Source organism: Otolemur garnettii, unplaced genomic scaffold (assembly GCF_000181295.1).
Source record: "Otolemur garnettii isolate 467f Iridium unplaced genomic scaffold, OtoGar3 scaffold00017, whole genome shotgun sequence".
In the NCBI taxonomy this organism is placed as follows: Eukaryota; Metazoa; Chordata; class Mammalia; order Primates; family Galagidae; genus Otolemur; species Otolemur garnettii.
In genome coordinates, this window is record NW_003852412.1 from 3,621,443 (window position 1) to 3,645,278 (window position 23,836).

Sequence of the window (23,836 nt, forward strand, 5' to 3'; positions counted from 1 at the left end):
TGTGCTAGGGATAAAGATCTGGGGAGTCCTCGGCATAGAAATTGTAACTGAAATCTGGAAACAAAAAAATTGGCTCTTAATTTTCTCTATAACTGGTAGTTCAGGCAAGGGTCCCCTATTCAATGCTGCTACAACTTTTCGTGAAATTTCCAAACCAGGTCCTCCCCCTTCCTGGGTCTAATATCATTTCCTGAAACCCCAGCACATTTACTGTTCACCCTTGAAACCCCAGCACCCTCTGGTCTCAGAAACTCTGGTGCCGCTTTCTGGCTGTGTGGAGAACTTGAGAGTGAAGGTAGAAGGAACTTCCTGAGGAAACAGAGGAGGCTCTGCCATAAAAGCAGGAGGGACCTGGCAAGCTAAGGTGAGAGAGCTTTACGAAAGAGGAGCAGTGCAGGAACATCTCCTTTGGGTTTTCTTCAGAGCTGGTAAGATCTAGGTTGCCTTGGGTTCCTTCTCCCAGAAGATAGTGACCATGGTTGCCTGATTGCTTACTGTCTGCTATGATATTGTTCATCCTTGGTGAAGTTTCTAGAAGGAGCCAGCATGAAGTGAGGTGAAAGGGACGTGTAATACCCTGGGGGAACTGACATCTTGGGAAATTGCATTTAAAGTGGTTCCCATCAACCACAAAGATGGGTACATGTTACTTGGGATGACCTTTGACCGTATCTTTCAACTAGTTTACAAAAGCAAGCACTAAGTTTTCAGTTTAGGAAAGCTCTCAGGTAAGGTGGGGAATCGACACCCTCAGTCTCCCTTTTGAGGAAGGAGTTCAGGATTAAAGGAAAGATGGCGGGGAGAGTAGAAAGCCAGAGATATCTGTTTTACACATCACTTTGTAATATATTTTTTAAAAAGTCATTTTTCATTTTGTTGACAACTGTGTTTATAAGGCTGTGTCCCAATATTCTGTACAAATATAATCTAATCAAGATTCCTTGCTGTGGCCAAAATGACCCTAAGTGCATGCCTTACAGGTTGGGGACAGGATGGTACAGACAGCAGGGGCAGCAGCTCTTGTTTAAGCTGCTTGTGGCCGTGTTTGTTGTAAGCACCATGGACAAGCAGTTATTGACCATAGGCATTGTGTCGGGGGCTTCCCACACACATATTATTGTGTAGGTATGATTAGTCCCATTTTTCTCAGGAGGGAACAAACAGAGAGATGAACTTGTCCAAGGCCACATCACGTAGGTTACAAATATTCCAAGTCCTGAAGTCCCCAGTGGGGGAAGATTTAAGCAAATGATGAAGTGTACCCTTGACTGGTGGAGCACAATGCTTTTATCAGAGCAGGGTTTTTGTTTCAGTGCCAATAACCACAATATTTTTCCAGCAAGATACTGATGTTTTGTCTTTTTTCCTTACTTGCTCAAATGAGTCACAGACTTTTAGAATTACCTTTAAAAAGGTAATTGAATAAACTGTCCTTGCAAAAGCACTCTGGGCTTAAGAAGGTTTGACTGTCTCAGCTTATGTTAAAGACAGAGAATTATATTTTAAAGAAAATTGTGTGTTGTTTTTGATAAGGCAAAAACAAAAAACATGGGCACGGTTTCAGACTGGTCCCCTTAGCTGGCTGATGGCTGTGATTGGCTTGCGGTAATGACTCTTCTACTTGCGAGGTAAAAGAGAGTTCTATAGGATCTTCACTGGTAAAAGAGAACAGACTGGACCAGTGACCTTGACATGTAATTCAACACTGTTTCCAGAAACCAGTGCCTTAACTTAAAAGGCTGTGAGTGGACACTGTGCTACTCACTGATGGTTAAGAAAGGACATACAGAAGGCCAAAGGACGCAGCAGAGACTGAAGTTGTGTAACTGCCAGCAGCATTTCACCTCTCCGAGGGCTTCACTGCTTTCCTGGGCTAGAATCCACTTCTTTTCTCCATCTGCATTCACTTACTGAGCCACCGCATCCCAGCTTTGCAAGTACCATCTGGAAGCTGGTGACCTTCAAAGTTAAATCTTTAGCTCAACGTCTCCTCCAAACTCCAGATTTGTATCTAATGGCCTCTTTGAACTTTTCTCTTAATTACTAATGGACTTCCTAACCTCAACATGTCCAAAATGGCATGACCACCCCAATCACCAGCCTCCCACCTTCTATCAGCCCGGCCCATTCTCTCTGTGTCTTAGTGAAAATCTGTCTTTCCAGTTTCTCAGGCTGAAGAACTCTTGAGTCATCCTTCACTCTGGCTCTTTCTCTTATCTCCACATTGAAACTATCAACAAATTCTATTGGCTCTATCACCAAAATGTATCCAGCTTGAAGCCACTGGCTGCTTACCTGGCAGAGCTCTATTAGCCTAGTCCAAGCCACTGTCTTCCCTCATCACACTTGTCCCTACAACCTATTCTCAACACAGCAGAGTGGTCCTTTCAAATGAGATTTAGAAGACATTATGTTTTTCTGCTCAAAATCCATGGGTGGATTCTTTATCTCTGAAGCATAAGTCAAAATTCCTATAGGGATCTACAATACTCCCCCTGGCCTGCTCTTCCCTGCCCCCATCTCCTCTTTAATCTTATCTCTTCCCACCCTCGGGGACTCCCTTCCCTCCAGCCAGCCATTGAATAAACCAGGCACTCTCTCCCTAAGACACTTTGTTAAAACTCATCTGGGTCTCCCCCCAGAATTTCAGATGCAGCAGGTTAGAAGTGTGACTGGTTAATTTGCATTTCTAAAAGATTCCAAGTGATGTTGCTGGGGTTGCAGGGACCACACTTTGAGAACCACTTGGTGCTCTGCTTTTTAAACATTTTTCATTTTTTCTAGCTTTAGGTGTAATTGACAAACAGAAATGGACCATATTCAAGGGGTACAATATTTTATATCTATCATGTTTTGGCTGAGGCTCTCTTCAATTGTGATAAATTAAATTTGGCCTAAAGCTGTCTCCTGACATATTTTAAGTTCAGCCTGAAGGTTTCTGCACTCATACTGAACTGTAACTTAACGGGATGTGTAACTGACTGTAATCTACTCTTGTAACATGTACCTGAGTTTCAGCCACTTGCAGGCAGCCAACTATGCAAGTTGTGTTTAAATCAGGCAAACCAGTTGGACTGTTTCTGTATCTCACTTGCACTTTCTATATGTCTTTTTCCTTTTCCTGTCTATAATTTCTCCAGCCATGCCACGGCACAGAGTAGCTCTGTTTTGGGGTTGCTGTTTGATTCTCTGGGTGGGTGGATAGAGGCTCCGATTTACAGCAATGGCTGATTTCTGGGATGTGAATGCTCCCAGTATGGCCAGTTTGAAGCCACTAACATAATGTTGGCCGATCACACAATTCCTGAAACTTACCAGCTAGGTCTTTTGAGTACACCACTGTCACTGCTGGTCTAGACCAGCTCTCCAGGACCTGGTTGGGGAACAGAGTTACGGAAGGGAGCCATTAATCCTTGGGTATCTACTATGTCCCAGTCACTATTCTGGTCATTCACATAAAATGTTTCAGTTGGTCCTAATAATAAATCAACAAAATTGTATCTGGAAATTTTCATTTTTTTTTGATGAGGAGGTTGACAAACGAAATTACTTCTCTGGGTCACACAACTGAGATTTGAAACCAAAACAGACTGAGCCCAAAGTTCCTCTAACTCCTCCCTCCCAAAATAATACCTTGGTCCTCTTTGGGTGGCACTGTATCACGGGGGACATTGCCCCAGGGCTAGGAAAGATTTGAGAGGCACCAGGTACCTCATAATCTATATATATTCTGACCTTAGAGGTGACAAATGCCTTCATTTGGCTTTCAGGAAATGAACTTTGATGGGTAAACCTATTTGTAAAGTAGGCTGGCTATGTGGGGGTTACAGCTCTTAGCACTAATCACAACCCAGGCCCAGTGCAGCCAGAGAACATGCCCTTCCCTGGTTACTGGCTGATGGTCCAGGAACAAGTAAGTGCAGATCAAAGGAGGCTAAAAAGCTCATATATTGAGAATTCTGGTGCCAGGTGCTGAAATAACCTTCCTTTGAGGGCATATAAATTCCCTCAATTGATGGAACAGAAGTTGCTCCAGGCAAAGGCCCCACTTGTTTCCCTGCTTAATTGCTTCACTATCCTCCTTCTGGATGGAGCTTCAATCACTGCACTTTCTAAGCTTGGAGCCTCTGGGACAGGTTTCCACTGGCAAGCTTTGCATGCAACTGGAGTGATTATACAGGCATCAAAATTGCTTTCCTCGGGCCTTTTTTCAAGCCAAGCTCCATTTCTGTGCCTCTACCTCACAATCCTGTGCCGGTCAGCACCTGGTCTCAGGCTGGGCAGTCATGCTACCTGGCCCAGGTTAAAAGACTCTGGGCACTAAACATTATTTAATATATAGACCTTGTGCTGACCCACAAGTCCAATACAATGCAATGCCAAGTCCAGGGTGATAAAAAATCATGTTGCAAGTTCTGAGCTGCTTTACTCTTCACATGTTTTATTAGGCTATTTGATGCAGAGCTTCTGGACTCTCGCTGTCCTGAGGCATTTCAATGGGGCCTAAAGTGGCAGAGGAGAGGTAACCCCAAACAGGAGCAGGGACAGCTCTGTCTCTCTTCTACATATGGGCAAGCAGAGGAGGTTCCATTTCTCTTATCATTGTACATTCCTCTAGAGTGAGTATAGTAGAAAACTAGAAGAGGGAGACATTGCTTTGGAGATCAGAGAATGCTTCCTGGAAAGTTTTAGCAAGGGTTTTAGAGATATAGTTATGAGGATGTGCTAGGCAGGAGGAAGGGAGAGACCCAAGGCAGCTGTATACTCAGAACCTGCAAATGTCACAATGTTTTTTTTACCTACCGCAGGAATCAAGTCTAGGTCATCAAAACATGGAGTGCTTCTGACTTTTTATGCCCCTCCCAAGTCCTACTTATAATCCCCAAGGTGGACTGAGAACTGTGCTGCCATTTCCCATCCTCCTGGTGAGGCCTCGCATCCCTCAAAGCCAGAGAATGGAAAGGGATATCATGTTTTCTCTGATAAGTCTATTCAGAGAAGGAGCGAAGGCTAATTTTTTTGGAGTTCATATGACTGCTTCTTACCTACAGGAAATCTTTGAAAAAAACCTAACAACAGAGAATCAAAAGCCACTTTTACCACGATAAAACCTTAATGTGGAGGGTGGTCATGTGACTACAGACAAGATGGCCTACCAAAGTACCCAGACTAAGCACACTCACCCACCCCAGCACTGATAGGAGGGGCGGCAGTGCCTTGGCCCCTAGTGCAAAAGAAGCAGGATACTAGAGAACCAGCCTCATTTTATTCCTCCAATTATCATGTACTTTCCTTGGGGTAGAGTGAGAAAAGGTAGGGTGAGCCCAACCTGTTCCTTCTACCCAGGAGGTCAGAAGTAAGGAATAAGCAGGCAGCCCCAGAGTTATGTGTTAGTCAGAGAAAGAAAATGTAGCTGGGGTTATGGTTGTGTATGCGCCATGTCCTCACAGAGTGGGGCCATCATGAAACATTTCCAGCAGGGCATTTCCTTCTTCCCATTGCATGAGATGGGGAAGGCAAATCTTGAGTGGGTTCCAGCGACAGTCTTTGGATAGTCAGGAGTAAGGACAGGTGGGAGAGAAAGAAAGGCCCTGGCTCAGCAAGAGACAGGCAACTGGGGCCTCTGAGGCTTTGGAAGTAAAGCAGACTTAACTGGACTCCATCTCTCCAGGACCTTATTAAAAGAACAAAAAGGATAATGGGATTTTGCAGGACAAGAGTAGAATAAGGCTGAGTTTGGGCTTTCTTCTGCATTCAAAAGAAACAGAAGGACCAAATATGGAACTGGACTTCATTTCTAAGCACGAACCTTCGTCACTTTCATCGGTAGCCATCTGGCGTGCAGTGTTCCGTAGCATTTCTCTAAAATGACTGGAAACCTCCAACAGTTTCCTTGGCACTGCCACTGGGCAGCCTCCATCGTTAGCAATGTGCTAGGAATAGTCAAGGCTCAACAGGGGCAGGTAATGATACTCATATTAACTGTACCTTTTTTAAGTCCAGTCCAGTGAAGCCCTCATCTCCGTGTGATACTTTCAGCTACATATTCAGAAATTCTTTGTTTTGCCTCCTTCTCATGAGGCTTCTTGAAAGAGATGCTAGTAATAGGGAAGAATAACAAACACACACATATAAAACTCCTTCCCTCCTTTGGGTTTCCATGTCACTATACTCACATATCTCCATAGGACTTCCTAGATGGTGCTATAATTATCTGTTTACATGTCTGTCTCTTCCAGTATATTTTAGCACTCAGAGGGGAGAAAATATGTCCATTTCACATATGTATCCTCATCCCTGGGCACAGATGCTCAAGGAAGACTTGTAAGGACACACTTTTCAGTTTTGTTTTCTACCCTTAATACAGTTGGTTCATAATGGGAAAACCAATCACTTGTTTTCAGAATATAAATGAAATTATTAACTCTTAAAAAAATAGATGATTTTGAAGAGGATTTTTCCCCCTAGGGAGTATGAATCTTTCTGAAGACCTATGAGAGGAACCAAGCCAATACCCAACACAGGTCTGACCAATAGCCCCAGGATACTTTCCACAGCACAAAAGTGCTCTGGTGTTCTAGCCAACATGTAAAGTTGGCAATCAATTTGATGAACTTAATCCAAGAATTTATTCAGGCTTTTAAGACATCAAACCAAACCTCTCAGTGTTTTACTATGAAAAAATATACACATGAATAAAATTACACACACACAGATTTGAGAGGCCGATTAAAGTTTATAATGATCATGTCTTGAGAAGTTTAGACTAGAGACAAGAAAAAACATACATAACCAAGATTTGGACAGAGCTAAGCTCTGAAGAGCAGGGCAAGCCCTTGTAACATTATATGAGAAGAGCATTTTGATTGAGTAGATAATTCCTGTTGGTTTGTTAGTATGAATAAAGCCACACTTGTCATGTATTTCTAAACCTCCTGCCCTATGTGAACACGCATACCCTCTGCTCCCTAACACTGGGTGATGGCAAATGGCTAAGCACAATGGACGTATCTCTACATCTCAGGTCATGTAATGGCTACATTATGAGTAACAATGTTTGACACAGAGAATTTCCTGTGCAAGTGAAAAACTTGGACTCTATCTTGAAGATGGTGAAAAACTTGGACTCCATCTAGAAGACGTCATCAAGGGTTTTGACTTGAATCAAATTTTCCTAAAGAAGTTTTCAGACCACTAATGCTGTGATGTGGAGTAGGCAGTGCTTCCCGAAGCTCTCTAGGCACTGATGCTATTTGTTTGAGTTGACATTTGCATAGCCTCCTTCAGAATCTCCCTTGCAGACATTTCACTATTCAAATGCACATGTAAATACATGGTGGCCATAAAGTTTGTGTGCAATTTAAAATAATGTGCCATTTTAAATTGCAAATGAACTTAATGGCCACCCTGTAGAAAGAAATTTTGGGATATATGAATACAACATGCGTTTTCTATTTTATTGTCCCCCCCAAAACAATATTCAGTTTATTAAACTAGCTAGATGTCACCTCTGGAAGGCAGTGTATCCCAAGTTCAGAATCCAAATAGTCTACTTCTAAAAGCAAAAGAACATTGTTTAAGATTCCCTTAGGGGATCTTTGGAATCCAGATTGATTGACATTACTTAAGAAATTAAGAAATTGGAGTTTTAACTTACGAAAGTATCTTTTATAAGGGAATTTCAAAGACCCACGCTTCCCTTGATAATCAAATAAGGGAAGACATAGTAATCATTTGATAATTTTTTATAATTAGAATTATGAAAAATGCTGAGAACAAAGGTATACCTATAAATGAGTCTTATACCATCAAAAGTCTGAGTATTTTTCATTTCAATTAAATAATCAATGGAAAAGAACTAATGGTTTCTTACCCTGAAGATCTAAAGCTTAAAAGGAAAGAGGTAAGCTTTTGAATTGTATATAGAAAGTTATTTTGAACCTCATTTTAGAAATATTTCATAACAGGTTATACAGTCATTTTCCTTAAATCTTGAGTTTTCATAATGCACATTATTAAGCAGCAAATCAGATCAAATCAATTAATTAATGAAAGAACACAAATTGAGTTGCTTGGACCAATTATGTAGAATAAGTTTTAAATCTTTAACTGGCGTCACCACCAAAGTAAATAAAAGCTCTGTGCACAGAATTAAAGTGCTTCATGTGAGAAGCTGGCCTTTGTTTTTTCCCTTGTCATTGGTGGTTGGCATGGAACTGCCAGCCATGATACTGGGGGCAAAGAGATGAGTCAGCATCTCAGGGTGCAGCCTGAGGAGCTAATGACAACATGTATACCCTTGTTTGACCAATTTAGCTTGTGATAATGAAATACCCTTAGATAATTAAAAACACTTATTATTGAAAGCCCTTAAAGTAAACCCATTTTCTTCTGTAAATATAAAATTCTCTTGCTTTTAACAGATTTTCTTCCATTAAGTGTCTTGGATTGTGTATAAAAACACCACACTGTACCCCCAAAGTGCATCAATGTACACAGTTACCATTCAATAAAAAAAAAAAAAAAAAAAAAAAAAGACAATCATTATTTTAACATTTTATGATAACCTGCTACTTTGTAGTTGGGACTCTCATATTGTTAAAAAATATGTTATTGTTTTAAAATTAAGAGTTCTGTACTTATTCTCTTATAAATGCTGATTGAATGGAAAATGTTAATAACTCAGTTAACTATATCCACAACTAGATCTTGGGTGTTCAGACTATGATGCCATTGTGACAGGATGGCAATTCATCTGGTGACAGCAATCTCCTTATTTAAAACACTCCATACTTGTCAAAAATCAATGTTTAAGACTCTCTGTATCTTGAGTATCCTTTCTGAATTTTTTTTCTCTCTGTCCACTGTAATATTTAGTTACTAGATACTTGAAAATAGGTACTTTCATTCTGCCATACCATTTTTTTTTTTAAAAAAATAGTGTTATATTTATTTAGAACACCCTTTGTTATCTTTTCAGCATGGCAACATTTGCTCCTTTGGGCCAGTTTAATTTTCATATTCTCTGGGATATTCTTCTTCTTCTTCTTTTTTTTTTTTTTTTGGACAAAGCCTCAAGCTGTCCCCCTGGGTAGAGTGCTGTGGCATTACAGCTCGCAGCAACCTCCAACTCCTGGGCTCAGGCAAGTCTCCTGCCTCAGCCTCCCAAGTAGCTGGGACCACAGGTGCCCGCCACAACGCCTGGCCATTTTTTGGTTGCAGCCATCATTGTTGTTTGGCGGGTCTGGGCTGGGGATTCGAACCTGCCACCTTAGGTGTATGTGGCTGGCGCCTTAGCAGTTTGAGCTATAGGCACCGAGCCCTGGGATATTTTTCTTTAAGAAAAATCAGTTATCCTTCATGTCATGCTGATCATGACCCTATCATTGGATTTTTATTGTTTGAAAGTTCCACAGTGGAATGATAGTGTAGATTTTGGAGTCAGATATAGGAATGCATGTATAGGTTATCTTAGACAAATTATTTTACCACTCTTAATCTCATTTTACTTAAGACAAAATGAGATTAGCCACCCTCCAGGAAATTTTTGAGGCCTGGGGATAAAAGACAATATATAGCATGGTTTCTATTATATAATAGACAATAAACCTTTTGGTAAATGGTTATGATTATTTTTAGTGTATATGTGTTTTAAGGTCAGAGACTGCCTTCTTCATATTAATACATTCAACATGTCAAAATCCAGATCAGGGTAGTAGCTTAAAGGTAAGTGATTGAATGAATGAATGGCAAAGTATCAGAGAGAAAGTAAAATCACCTCTCCTGAGTACTTAGTTTACAGGCTATACTTTCAAAGTAATGGAAAGACCTCATGTCCATTTCTAAAGCCTGTTGTAATTTAAAGAGAAAATAAGCAGGTTATTCAATTAGTCAAGAGACTGATATTCAAGAACTTGGGAAGTTTGATTCTTTTTTTTTCCTTTTTAAAAATTAAATCATAAAGAGGTAGATCATGTATACATTAATGCCTTTATGGGGTACAATGTGCTGATTTCATATACAATTTGGAATGCTTACATCATACTGGTTAATATATCCCTCACCTCATTTACTTATCGTTTTAAGACATTTATACTCTATACTTAATAGATACAACAAGTACCATTGCAATATACACCATAGGTGTGATCCCACCACTCACCCTCCCTCTATCTGACCTCCCCCCTCCTCTCACATTCCCCCCCTCATCCTGGGCCATAGTTGTGATCAATTCTTCATATGAAAGTATGAGTGATTGTAAATTGGTTTCATAATAGTACTGAGTACGTTGGATATTTTTTCTTCCATTCTTGAGATACTTTACTAAGTAGGATATGTTCCTATTCCATCCATATAAACATAAAAGAGGTAAAGTCTCCATATTTTTTTAAGGCTGCATAATATTCCATGGTATACATATACCACAGTGAATTAATCCATTTATGGGTCGATGGGCCCTTGGTCTTCTTCCAGGACTTGGCTATTATGAATTGAACTGCAATGAACAATCTGGTGCAAATATTGTTATAAAGTGATTTTTGGTCTTTTGGATATACTCCTAGTAGAGGAATTGCAGAATCAAATGGCAGGTCTACTTTTAGATCCCTGAGTATTCTCCATACTTCTTTCCACAAGGAACGTATTGGCTTGCATGCCCACCAGCAGTGCAGAAGTGTTCCCTTTTCTCCACATCCATGCCAACATCTGTAGTTTTGGGATTTTGTTACGTGAGCCACTCTTACTGGAGTTAGATGATATCTCAAAGTGGTTTTGATTTGCATTTCTCTGATGATTAAAGATGATGAGCATTTTTTCATGTGTCTGTAGGCCATGCACCTATCTTCTTTAGAGAAGCTTCTGTTCAAGTCCCTTGCCCACAATGAAATGGGATTACTTGTTCTTTTCTTATTAATAAGTTTGAGTTCTCTGTGGATTCTGGTTATCAAACCTTTGTCAGAAACATAACCTGCAAATATCCTCTCCCATTGTGAGGGATGTCTGCTTGCTTTACTTACTGTGTTCTTGGCTGTGCAGAAGCTTTTTGAAGAAAAGATTAACTATATCTCATCTTCACTGGAGGTGTCTTAGACATAGAAATTGTTTAGAAATGTTTGCCATTACTTTTCTGATGGGGAGATTTGGGAGAGGAAAGGGAAAGGGAAAGATATGATAACCCCAGAAATGTCTAAAAAGTTAGTCATCAGTATGCTTACCTACTAGAGTAAGTACTATTTACTTTAGAAGTTATATCCTAGAGATGGCTTTAAAACTACAAAACTAATGGATCAGCTAATCAGAGGGTTATAGGGTCATAGCCCTTGACTCCTAAATCTTAGCCCATTGTATCGAGTACCCTGACTATGATGGTTAATTTTATATATCAACTTGGCTGAGACTCAGTAGTGCCCATTTACTTGGTTGACATTATTCTGAATGGTTCTGTGAAGGTGTTTTTGGATGAGATTTACATTTAAATCAGTGGTCTTTGAGTAAATAAGATTTCCCTTCATATGGGGGTGGGCCTCATCCAGGCAGCTGGAGGCTTGAGTAGAAAGTAAGGATGACCTTCCCAGAGGTAAGAGGGAATAATCTAGTACATGGCCTTTGGACTTGAACTGTGACTCTTTCCTAAGCCAGCCTTCTGGCCTCCTTCATCAGATTTTGGGCTACCTAGACCTCCAGAATCATGTGAGCCAATTTGTTAAAGTAAATCTCGCTCTGTCTCTCTCTCTTTATACACACACAACACACAACATACACACACACACACGTGTGCACATGCATACATACAGACACACATCCTATTGGTTCTGTTTCTCTTGAAAACCCTGGACTAATATGGTGTATAAGACCTATACTTTTATAAATTGATGATTATTATATTAGTTTTTTCTTGCAAAACCATTAAGGAAACTTAGCCCAATTTTTACGCAATGATTTTCAGAATGTTAACTCATTGAATTCTGTATCTGTCCAAAAGGGGCCTACATTCGAGTCACCTGAGAGGTTTATAAAAATTCATATTTTTAGGTTCTACCTGAGATATGTTGAACCAGAATCTCTGTGGGTGGTACTCAATGATCTGTATCCTTGAGGTTCTTCTAATTCCTGTGCACATAAAAGTTTGAGAACCACTGGTTTCTATGGATGTGTTTCTGATTGGTTGGGTAGTGAAATTACTGAAGAGGAGATTATTATAACTAAGATCAAAACTAGTAGCTAAAGAAGGAATCAGCAGCAGGAATAACGTTTAGATGATAAATTCTATGTGGATTTTATATTTCCTTCTACATATGGGTTGTGGGGGATTATGCATTTCTTTTAAATATGGGATCTAGTTGTTGTTGTTGGATGTGATTATATGACAGATTCAAATTTAAAACATCACAGAAATAGCCTCAGTTGCTATTCTTTGATTCAAAGGGAAATGGGGAAAATCCTAAGAGGATGTGCAAAAGATGTACATGACGGAGGCATATAGAGAAGGAAAAGGTGGTTGTGTGCTGACTGTAACCTGGGACCTGGTTTAGAAATATGGCCACAAGAACTGACGGAGCACATGTGGTATCCTCTTTCTGGCTGTGGCCAATCTTTTAATTCTCTAAAGAAGAGGAGGGAAGAGGGAGAAGGATGGACCCTGTCTCTGTTGTGTAGATGCCAATGTAACGCACAGCATATGGGATATGTTTTTCATCAACATTATGCCAAAAAGATTTTGACCCATCTAGTTGCAGAAATGAGTAGGTTTGCAAAACAATTATCATATGGAATAGATTATGAAGAAGGTCATCTGAGCATCTGGCTTACTGAAACTCCACATTTGCTATAACTCTAGGACCTAAGAATAGCAATTCCCATAACAGATTAAGGCCAATAACGTATGAAGAACGACTTATTTTCACCCAGGGTGACCCTCGTAGTTATTAACATGGTATTGATTTCCTGTTTGCTTTCTCTGAGTTGACATGGAAAATGATCTTTAACCTCTAGAAAAGTCATGACGAGTAAATAGTCAGGCAAATGAATGTTGATGAAAGAACCTAATTCTTTATATTCACTTTGACTTTTCTGTGAGCTATTCATATGGGCTGATTAATTTTTCACTGGTTAAGTTCAAAGTGATGACAAGTAGTAAAGTTCAGCTTAAAGAGCTTGGGAGCTCCATTTTCTCTTTTATATCCAGAAATTTTTGGAAATAAGGACACCATGCAAAATCCTTAACAATTTAGATTACGTAAGATATTTTTAAATTAAAGGAAGTAGACGAACATGTTTTCTGTTCATAAAAATACAGTCAAATTATTTAGCTATGTTAGCCAGGTCTGTTAATTTAAGGACCTATAAATTCTAAATTTATTCGTAAAACCTTTGGGAAGGGAATTGACTATGAAAAAAGAACCTGACATCTTATGGTTACTTTTGAAAACAAATAGTATCTACCTTTTGTCCCTACAAAAAGAAAAAAGAAAAAAGAAAAACTAGTTGTAAGACCTGAAGGGCATTTTAAATTTTATTTGGTTTATGGGAGAGGGTGAAAAATAAAATGGATGTAATGAATCATCAAAATTGTTGTGGTCCAGGAGTCAAGAAACTAAGGCCTGTATGCCGATTCCAGTCCACTGCTTGTTTTTAATATGGGATGTGAGCTAAAAATTATTTTTAAGTTCTTAAAAGGCTATAAAAATATATGCAGAAGAATATACATCAGAAGCCATGTGTAGCCACAAGGCCTAAAAATTTACTATCTTTTCTTCTACCATTTTCTAGAATGTAGTGGCCATTCCTGTCCTGCAGATCTGTGTGGACTCAGGCTTACCAGGCTGAGCCCAACTTAGTCTAAACAGGAAACGATTTGGAACCAGTCTGTTATCCCTGTGATCTCTGATGAGCTGCATGTCTGTTCTGAGACCCCCCCCCCGCCCCTTATCTGTGACTTTAGGATCATTAAACCTGACCAGACTTACAAATACAATGTACCTGTTGACCAACCTCCGCCCTATCTCACCCCCACCCAGCCTTTGCCAGCCACTATTTATTCCCCATTTCTATGAGATCTGGTTTACAGTTTGTACAGCAGAGTGGCTGTAATATATGTGATAATGTATTATATGTTTCAAAATGGCTGGAAGAGAGGATTTTGAATGTTCTTAGCAGACAGAAGTGACAAATATTTGAGATGATGGATCACACAATGTATACGTGTATCAAAATATCACACTGTAGCTCATAAGTATGTACAATTATAGTAACAATTATAGTATCAGTAAAGAACAAAATAGAACTTAAAAAACAGAAGAAAAGAAAATGGGGGAGTTTGAAAACTATCGTTTGCAACTTGGGTTGTGTAAGTAATATCTAAAATCTGTGGCCTCTTTCTTGGAACTGCAGTGGAGTCTGGGACTCCTTCTGCCCCACCCCAGCTCCTTCACAGGTGAAAGACGAGTGTCACACACTCATTCACAGCTTGTTCCTATCCCCCACCGTCTCTGGCTTCCTCTCCTTTCCCTGCTCAGCGTGTTTGCTCCATGGATCTCCAGCATATCTAGTCTGCTCTTTGTTTCTGCTTCTCAGAGGGCCTGAACCAACACAGCAGGGCTGTTTGCCCTTCTCACCGAGTCTTCTGCCACTGATGTTGGCTGGCAGACAGCCTCCGGCCCGTGTGTGCCTCTTCTCCCTCTCAGCATGTCTCACTTCTCCCAAACCCAGATTTCTTCCCCAGGGAGTGAACACCTCCAAAAGGCGCTTTATTCCTCCTGATCTTCTGCCACCACTGTTGCAGATTCTTCTGTCCAAAACCTTGAGTGTCCATCTCAGTAGACAGCATGCTACCCGCAGCTTCTTGAAGGACCTACTTTGGAGTTTGGTTTCACAGTGAGTCCCACGGTGACAAGGAACATTCTCAGAATGTAGTGGCCAGTCCTGTCCTGCAGAGCTGTGCAAACCCAGGCTTACCAGAGCCTCTGGATGTCCCTTTACATTCAGTGAATCTTTATAGGTATTCAGTTAATCTTTACAAAGATTCCATGCGGCATGTGATGTTAGTATCCTCTTTTTACAGCTGAGGAAATAAAGGATGGAGTATTTAAATAACTTGCCTAGAAACCTAATCCCATAGAAGCAGGAATGGTGCCAAGATGAGGTGAGAAAGAGAGGAAGGAAATGATTCTTAGAGGAGAAGATTGTTCAATGAAGGCCTTTCTTTTTAATCAGAGACTTGAGTTCCTCCCTCCCTCCTCCAATTTTGAACCTACTTTTTAATAACGAATTCATTTATATTTTTTATAAAAATGCATATTTTATATCAAAATGCATGTGTTCCAACAAAATAATTTCTTTTTACTTTACTTATGCTTATTTTATTTATGCTTACTTGCTTATTTGATGATAGAAGAAGATCTTCTGAGCTGCGGAGTTCTCTGTGACCCTGAGTCTTTCTTGCCCTGTCCATTCTCGGCTCTTCCTGCACTGATACCGAAAACCCCACAGCTCCTGAACATTCTCAGTTTGCAGATGTACCAGCTTCAACCACTAACCCCGGATACTTGGAAAATCTAGTGACTTTTTCTTTTTTTCTTTTTTTTTTATTGAATGGTAAGTATGTACATTAATGCACTTCTGGGGTACAGTGTGGGGTTTTCACATGCAATCTGAAACACTTCCATCAAACCTTTTTCTTGTTTTTTATCTTTAAGCAAAAATTAAAAGTATTTACAAACTCTTAAAAAGCCATGCACCGTACAAAGCTGGGACAGATGGATGAGTTTCTGGATGCCCCACATGAACCTTCTGGCAGTGCCACCTGTGTGCCAGGAAGGGGTGGTGATGAACATGCCCAGGAAAGTCCCCGTAATGTCACCAGCCTGGGGCCCTCCTGCTACCCAGCACGTTGGAACAGAGTTAAATGGAGCCTCAAGGATTTGTGCAGGTGGAGGGGAACAAAAGAACAGAAACAGCTGATCAGCTTTAAATGTCTAGGCGGCTAAAGCAGGATTAACCTTTTTGGCTTTCGCGCTGATGAGATTTAGGGAGCCCTGCACGTCGCCCAGCTTAGACGCAGATTTTTTTTGCTAAATAAGATTTGTACTGTTTCATAAATATTAGCCTAGACTTACACCACTAGTTTAAAATAATAGTGCCTCTGAGTTAAACTCTGTGTGTTAATGTCATATTCTTGTTTGAATTAGTGGGTTTGATATATTAGGGTAAAAATCTTTGTCAGTTTTCATATCAAGCTGTGCATTGCTGGGAAAGATAAAATAGCACAGATGTTTTCTCCAACTTTGTTTTTCAGTTTGTCTGTGGATGATTCTATCTCTCTTCTCACATGATCATTAAGTACCTGTTTGTAAACTTCCTATATGCCAGACCCTTCATTTTCTATGTAACCTATTGAATTCTTAAAGCATCCTATGTTAAAATGAATACTCAGACGGTCAAAGATGTTAAGTAACTTGCTTACAGTAGGTGGCAGAGCCAGTGGTAGGCTCATCTATTGTGACTCCAAACCCAGTGCTTTATTCCCTCGGGTGTTAATATATTTACTCTGGAGACTCCATAGAAAAGTGGATCGTGGGCCTTGGAGGCAGAAAAACCCCTGGTCAAAAGGCAAGTCTGCTACTACTACAACATGTGAGCCTTGCAAGTTGTTCAATCTCTCTAAGACTCTATTTCCTTTCCTGTAACATGGAGATAATTTTCAACACACAGAGTTGTTTTAGTGATTACATGGCATAGTATCGGTAAAATATTTAGCATCCTGCCTAGTATATCACTAGCTCTCATTCAATGGTCTAACTTTTGTTTTTTTAAAAAAATTCTTTTTACTGGTTTAAGTAAGGCGCTTTGATGTTCTTGGTACAGTGAACACTTTAGTAACTCATCAGGAATAATCTTTTATGTTATTTTTTTATATAACACTCTTTTTGAAATGTTTCAAACCCTCTCAGATTTTTCATTTTGTTGCATATTTTCCTTTAATGGAGCTCTGCTGTATACCATCCAGGTTTTGTAAGAGGGGAGAGAGGAAACTAGATATTGTACATTTATTTAAGAATGCTTTTGGTTACAATTTTCATCAGTCCAGAATAGAAAGCTTGGGACAAAATTAAAAACTCTGTAGCATAATCAGGATTTGGAGATCTGAACTATGGGATGAGATGTCAAGTAAAACTTAAAGGGCGGACCCCCCTTTCCACTCACAGACTCTGGGCCCTGGACTGTGCTGTGGTCCCATCAGAGAGAACTTCTCTATCAGGAAGGACTTTGGGACCTTAACTGACCTACCCCTGCAGGGGCCTTACCTAGTCTCATGAAATTCCAATTTGCAGGAATTTAGGCTATTTTCAAATACTACACGAGTTATTTTGAGTCTTATCTAATAAGCATACCTAGAATTCCAGAGTTAGGCTTGTCTCACACTAAAGAAGACATGTATTGAAGAGTTAGTGAGTTTGTATTAATAACTTGATACATACCCTTCGTTTTTTAAAAATATTAACATTATTATTATTTTAAGACAGAGTCTCACGTTGTCTCCCTCGGTAAGACAGAGTCTCCCTCTTGCTCAGGCTGGCCTTGATTTCCTAAGCTCAGGTGATCCATCCGCCTCGGCCTCCCAGAGTGCTAGGATTACAGGCATGAGCCACTGCACGGTGCTAGTCTTTATTTCCTTAAGCTTTATTTATTCTGTTGTTCCAGCTACCTGTTGTCCTAGGATAGACCGTAACTTCCGTTTCCTACAAAATAATTACTCCTTTTTACTTATAGCATTTCCCCTTTAGATGCCTAAGCAGTATGTGTTGTTTATTTAGAGAAAACTTATGCATCTAGAAGAGAGCCATTTTCTGGCTCTGTAACATTACCATTTGACCTTAGTGACAAATCATGCTTACAATATCCTTTGTCCTCTGAATCAAACCATATAATTTCCATCACTGTCAATGCTGCCCAACTGTAAGCAGAGACGGAGACTACCACAATGTGCTGATGTGATTTCATAAACATTTGGTTCTGCTCCTATTACATGCATATCATCACGTGAAATATATTACGTCCAAAGCCGTAGGCCCTCATAGCCTGAGGATTTATTCTGTTTGTCCCCTTTATTCATCTTGGTCTCAGTGCTTGGAGACTGGCATTTGTGCACAGATTGCTGTGAAAATGCCCATTAACACCTAGAGAATATGAGAAACGGCTTGGGCAGATGTAGGCAGCTGATGTGGATTCGGGTTAACAGCCTTTTCATGTCAATGTCCCCATGCTGGAGCTGATTAAAAATAAGATTGTTCCATCACACAAAACTTGCCTACTGCGTGTATTTTTGTCTAAGTATGTATGAACCTAAAGAAAGACAGAGAAGGGTAGTCACCTTTTAACAATTGGTTGTCACATGAGGCTAGGATGGAGATGATTATTTACTATTTTCATATGTAACTTGTTTCGTCACCTCAAACAGTACTTTAAGAAAAAAGCCAATGAAATGAAGCAAAAGACAAAGTTTAACACTAGACCAAGTCAATGCTTTTCAAGATTTAATGTGGATATAGTTCACCTGTGAATCCTGTTGACTGGGTATTCTGATTCAGTACGTGTGGGGGGAGTGTCTGTTACTACAAGTCTAATCATCTCTTAGGTGATGCCAATGTCATGGATCAATCTAGAATTAGAACTGAGAATGGATGACAGGATTGGCTGGACTTGGTCCTCATCAATAAAAATAAGAAGGAGGCCCTGCACCTGTAGCTCAGTGAGTAGGGCCCCAGACACATACACCAACGCTGGTGGGTTCAAGCCCGGCCTAGGCCTGCTAAACAACAATGACAACTGCAACCAAAAAATAGCTGGGCATTGTGGCAGGTGTCTGTAGTCCCAGCTACTTAGGAGACTGAGGCAAGAGAATTGCTTAAGCTCAAGAGTTTAGGGTTGCTATGAGCTGTGATGCCATAGCACTCTACCCAGGGCAACATAGTGAGACTCTGTTTCAAAAGTAAAATAAAATAAAATATAACATAAAATAAAATAAAATAAATGAGAAGTAAATAATGTTGTCACTGTCCCATATCAGTTCTTCTTTAAAAAACAATCTAGTAAAAAAAATTAATAAAAAAAATCTAGTAATTTCTCAAAGCTAGATTAAATTTAAAATATTTCATTAAACCAGACTAGAGAAATGGCTTCTAAGCACTCCATTCCTGCAGCACAGTGCTTGCAGAATAAGGATTCTACATAACCACTTTATTACATTTAAACACATTTGCTTTGGAAGAATTCTATACAGTCTGTGTCCTCCAAGAATTTATGCTCTTGTCATAGAAATAAGACTTAAAAACCATTGGTGCCTGGTAGAGAGTAGCATTGTTTGCAGGAAAATGGGAGACATGACAGTTTAAAGTCAAGCATGAAATAAAATACAGGGGGCTTGCAAAGAAGACTGGCGGGCTCTGAACCTGAACTATATTTATGGGCCCAGAAGCACTGGATGGTGTGAAGAGGGCAGGCTGCCTCTCTAGGATGAAGTCATTGTCTCTAAGGTGACTCTTGGGTGCTTGAGAGAAGCTTAGAGGTTCTCCTAGTTTCAGGTTTCATGCAGCCCATGTAGGATTAGCTGCTGATTAGCTAGGAATTGCTGACTCGGATCAGCTCCGTTCAGCAAAATCTCATTCTCCCCATCACATCCTCATATTCAATTACTCCAACTAAAATAAGTATTTGGGTTGTGTCTGCCAGATGGTCAGCTTTCTTTTCTCCAGAAGAGCTGTTCATTAAAGTGGATTAGGTAGAAAAATACTTGGTAGAAAATGTATAAATAAATGAATTACTTATTATATCTTTGCGCTATTATTTAAAGATCCCATAAGGGAAATAGAAAAGGACAGAAATACTATCAGCTTGAATTCCTGCTGCTTTCAAAGCAGAGCAGGCAGACAGCGTCCCGGACTGCCTGTATCTTTTGATATCACTCTGGGAGCAAACTTGTGGCATGTATAGTTCATGACTTATTTGCAGGATGGATTGTTAGTAATATTTTGTCTCTTGTTGTTATTCAAATGGGTAGCTGTTAAAAATGTCATTTGCATTTGACTTTTCAATGTACGTTTTGTTTGCATATGACTGTCTCACATAGAGACCCTGTTTTTTTTTTTCCTAATAGAAGACAAAACATAATTTGTGTGAAATTCAATAAGAAGAAAGAACTTCAGTGGCAAATTGGATTTATATTCGTTTTTCAGAATTGTGCTCATGGCATTAGGTTGAGGCTACTCATATTACCATATGCAATTAAAATACAGCTACTTGTTCAAAATAGAAGGGATAGATTTCTCGCGTTTCCAATTAGCTGACGTGGATTGGTGAGAAGCTCGTTCAATTACCCAGCCCAGTCTGTGACCAGTGGCAGTGTGTATGTCAGTATATCAGCCTTTGCAAATTCATGCTAATGGTACAAAGTCAGTGAATTTATAGTTACTTGAACTTTCTTTGAGTAGAAATTTTGATTGACCACATTTACTGACTGTATTTTCACATTACTTAGCCTGGTAAGTTATGTATAGGGGAAGAGTTTGGCAACAGGGAGGACTAAGGCTAGAAATGCACCATACTGACTGCAAGGGAAGCAGAATTGCCCAGAGGCCAACAAGTCAGCTCTGCAGGCAGAAAGGCTTGGATTCAGATCTCTGTGATCTTTAGTGAGATGCTTACCATAATTTCTTCATTTTTAAAATGATAATATAAATAATATTTAAGAATTTAGAGCAATAATTAGATATGAGATACAATTCTAAACACTTCACACGAATTACTTCATTTACTTTATTATTATTTTTTTTAATCTTTTTACTCCATTTACTTCTTACCAGCAGGAGCAACTCCATAGAGTTGTTGGGGGAAGGTGGTTAAATGAGACTGTGCATGTAAAGGACCCTAGAACTGTTGGTGGCTGCCAGGTATGGTCATTATTTTTTGTTGCTCTTATTTATTACCATCACCATTACCCACGGTGAAGACTACAATTGAAGGGGGTGAATCCCTGCTTCTCACTGAACACAGCCCATCACTAGTCGTGCCTGCTCTCGAAGCCACATCGACCAGATGAAACACACGCCATTTTTTTTAAGGCGGCGGGGGGGGGGGGGAGAAATAGCCTGTAAAATCTGTCCAGCACTGGGAGCATACGTTCCACCTCCTTGCAGAAGTAAGCCAAGGTTGCTGCCAGTTACATTTACATTACATCCTTTTTCCTCTTTTTAACTCTTTACCTTGGTAAACATTTTTTCTTTGTTTTGTTCTATTTCATTTTAGGTTTTTAAAATCAGAAGAAGAAACGGTGCATTATCTGTCTTCACTTTGCAAAATCAAAAAGGACTCATGACTTCTGAAAATACATTTACTCAATTTTAATTTTCTTACTTGTAGATAAAGACAGACCTGAGGATAAAGTAAACCAAATTTAAGGTAGGGAGAGGGGTGGAAGAACGGGCTTGTGGCTTCCATTCTTCCTGCTTCTCCCACTGCAGAGCTACCTTGGAAATGAACCCTGTAAAGACTGGCAGTCTCCTCTCTCACTGAACTAACCCACTTCACATACACAGACACACACACACACACACACACACTCCTCATACCAACACACACCACTTATGGAACCTTTAAAAATGTGAATTAGTGGTAGACTCTCTTACATATTTTTTAAAATGGAAAACCCAGTATTTCTAGAAAGGGAAAATGATCAATGTCATCTCTTATATTCATGTTCAACAAACCGTATTCTAGATAAACAGAAAACAGAAGATAGTTGAGAACCCTTAAAAAAAACCTCATTTTTCACCTCTGGCTTCCAAATCTTTTAGGGTCTCTTTTTTTAAGTTACAATCACCCTGGAAATACTTTCAAATTTCTTCTTGCAATTTGTCCTCCTGTGTCTCATTTATTTTCATTTTGTCTCCTACCTTTTAAAAACTCCACAACAGAATCTGTTTGCAGCTGCTGTATCACATAGAGTTGTGGGAATCTAAGCATTTATTTATCTGTATTGAAAGAATAATAAATGAACCTACTCTTCTTTGGTAAGAGATCTCTTATGCCTAGTTCACATCCATGGCTGCCATTAAAATAATTTGCCTACCCAGGTGTATCTGGTGAAGGCTTTGCTCTTCTCTTTCTTCCCTTCTGCCCTCACACTGCTCATCCAACTGACATGACCATCACTGTGTGTGAGGGACTTACACATCCCCTTCTCTGAGTGCCATCTCTCTCCTGGGCTCCAATTTAGTTTCTCTCCCATGCTGATCATGTGGTGGTCCTCTTCTCACTTTAGTACACTAGCTCTAGGTTGAGCTCCTCTTTTTTTCTCTTACAACCATCCCTAATCTAGGTTTCCATATTTCTTTTCACTGTGCCTGCACTCTTACTGCAACTCAAAACCACAGTCTTCACACCTTTATGTCTTCCCTTCCCTCCCTTCCCTAACATCTGTCACAATCCTTCGGGCCACTCCTCACTGATGGCTCCTTTACAACCCTTCCCCCTTCCCATCTGTTACTTCCTGCTACCACCACTCCAGACCTTGACCTTAGTGCGCCATTGCAGTGGCTCTAGCGCACCTTTTCCTGCCAATGCAGTGGCGCCATTGCAGTGGTGCTCGAGGTATTTTTCACGCCATTGCAGTGGTGCTCGTGGTCATTTTTGCACTAATGCCATGGCTCTAGCACACTTTCTGTGCCAATACAGTGGCTCTAGCACACTTTTTCGTGCCATTGGCTCTAGCACACTTTTGCTGTTCCTGGAGTATAGCAAAGATTGCTCAGCCGATCTTCACATTTGCTTCCACTCACCTCTTTGCTCATTTCCCATATGGTTAATATGTACTTTAAGGATGGGACCCTACTCCAGAGCTCTTGTATCCTTAGAAGAGAAATTTACCCACTATAGCCTTCGAATCTTGTTTTCTCAAAAGGACAAAAGGTCATTTCCAATATTCGCCATATATCTCTGGTTAGAAATTTGAAACTGAACATTGTACAGACTTCATAAAAATGTTATGCAGACCAATTAATTTTCTGTGATTATTAGTTGGCTTGGAGGATCTCTTTTTTTCAACTTCTAAATTTCTTAAATTTTCATGATAATAGTAGGATAAGCAGGGTCTGAACGTATGGCGCAATGTTGAAAAATGTATAATTTAGGCTGTTAATACTACACATTTTTACTTGAAAAATATTTAAATTGAACAAGAACATATTCTCTAATTTTTTTCCTAGTTAAGGATTTTAAATTTACAGTTTTAGAATCATCTGTAAAAAGAAAAAAGATTGACTTATACAATGTCTATTTTAAGCAAACATTTAAATACAAGAAGAAAAAATACAATCTGCTAAGAAATCAGAAGAAAAAAAAAAAAAAGAAATCGGAAGAAAAATGCCTGAACTCGACCAATGGTGGTTCCTATGATGGATACAAATAGTTCACTCTGAGAAAGCAATTATAATTTATTTAACCTTTCTTTTGTCAGTGAGTAGAACTTAGGAATATTGTACATATATTTTTGAAGCTGTTTGCCTGGAAATATGACCCCTGTGCTTTCGGGGGTGTCCAAAATAATTTTTTTGAGGGGAGGGAGCACACATTGGTAGAAGAATTGTCTTGGGCCACACATTAAATACACAGTCACTAATGAAAGCTACTGAGCAAAAACCAAAAAGGTCTATGCATAAATTTTGTGGTACCTCACACCACAGATAAGCAAAACAGGCCTCAACCAATCTATGTGCAGCCTGTGGGCCACTGGTTGGGCACCCCTGGTAGATAGGCTTAGTTTAAAAAGATCACTTTATTTATTAGC